Source organism: Condylura cristata, unplaced genomic scaffold (assembly GCF_000260355.1).
Source record: "Condylura cristata isolate star-nosed mole 26May11 unplaced genomic scaffold, ConCri1.0 scaffold00003, whole genome shotgun sequence".
NCBI lineage: Eukaryota > Metazoa > Chordata > Mammalia > Eulipotyphla > Talpidae > Condylura > Condylura cristata.
The window spans coordinates 69122964-69124963 of NW_004567104.1; positions in this window are offsets into that span (position 1 = coordinate 69122964).

Genomic DNA, 2000 nt, shown 5'->3' on the forward strand with positions numbered 1-2000 from the left:
AAAAGTGTGATTTTATGTAAACATGATTTTTTAGTTCTTATTACAGCCTACATTGACATTATCAACTTAAGTAACACAACTGTTTATGCTTTCTTAATAATTACCTCTATAATATCCAGTTATCCAGTGTTTCTAGAGTTATTAATATGTCCTCAATAATGGTTTGATTTAATCAAATTGGAGCATTAAAATTCATGTGTCATTCACAAGGAACTATTTCCTTCCAAAATATTAGTATTGCATCAGCATATTATGTTAAATAAACATCATCACATGATGTCAGAATTTAAGTAAATATATACATACACACAAAAATATATAAATTTAAAACATAACTTTTAAAATGTGGTTATGAAGTCTGATTTTTATTTAGTTTTCTACTTAATATTTTCTACTTAATATGAACTGAAAACCAAATACAATTTTCAAGAATTGATTTGATTAGAATAATAACTGATTTGAATTAGGCAACACCAATCCAAAGGTAACTCAGAACACCCCCCCCCCCAAGGGAAGTGAGTTTAATAGAGAATATGCTGAAGCAAAGCTACAGATTCTTTTAATTGGTTATCCTCAAGGAGCGCTCTATTTGGGAAATCCTAGGTCACTGGTTGGTATCATTTTAAGTTTTGTTTTCTGAGATTGGAGTGCATTGACATGGGCTCATTTTGGTTTACATAAACTATCAAGGCACCTCATTCTAATGGTTCCTTTTTTCAATTATTAACTAATTGACTTTCAAAAATAATCAGAGATAACTATCTCTCCACAGTTGCTATCAAGTCATCAATAAAACTTTTTCCTAATCATATAAATTGGAAATTCAACTCTAAGATAAATTTGCCTTTGCATACGTAAGTGTTGTTAGAGCTTAGTTACTAATAGATCTAACACTACAGATAAACTGAAAGCCTGTATTATTTAAAATACTGGACTCTATCATACAGATAAATAATTCAAATTCACCATCTCATGTACTTATTTTTCTCAATAATCCTAGGAGGCCAGGACAATATATAACATTTGTAGTTCAGTTTGGTGGGTTGAGGAGGGATAATAGCAAGACTGTATCCACTGAGACCCATGCCTTCCCCTTCTTCAGCCTGCACTGTATAGGAAGCCCCATGTTTTTAGACACCCTTGCCCTCTAGCTTCATGGTGGGATCTGCAGTGAGAGAATGGAACCAATTATTGAATGCTTGTGGAAGGACAAACCAGGGTTTTCCCCTTCTGGCTCCTTCCTTTGGAGACTCTGTAGTTGTTTTCTCTGTGGCTCCAACTCCTGACCACAGCCCATCCATGTGATTCCAGCAGCTGTGAGACAATCGTGATTTCTGCACTCTGGTAACACCACCTGCTCATTGGCCTTCCAGTTCCAGGGTGATAAGAGCTTCCTGCTGTTGCTAATTTCTACTTGACCTCATCTCAGGTCTTCTAACCAATTCCTTTATCAAATATCCTAGCGTGGTTTGAGCTTTCTTCCTGGATTCTAATTGCTATTTGAGCAATACCAACAACGATTCTACCTGGCAAATTATGAAGTCCAATCTAATTTTTCTGTCTCACTTGAGGATATCCTTCCATAGATCTTTCTTAAAACTAGAAATAGCTATAGTTCATTGTATAGTGTGTATTATTGTAAATGTACAGTTCCTAGGTCTGAGTTCCCAAAGTGTTTTCCATCGCAACTCATTGATGAAGATAAGGCATTTATTGTGAAAAACAAAATGGACAGTGTATTAGTTAAGATGGAGGGGTTCAGATAGCCTTGCACTGCTTAATAAAGGAGACCTGTAGCAAGAGAGTGCAGTTTCATCACTGGCAAACATTGCACAATATAATGCACAGCCGTACCTACTGCATATCTAGGTCTATGACATTTCCAGTGCATCACCATCTTGCATGCTGTTCTGCATTGACCAACATCATGAGCCCACATGACCATCTAAACCTTGCTCTGACTTCCAAAAGTTATATGACCTTGCGTTCTTTTGTCTATG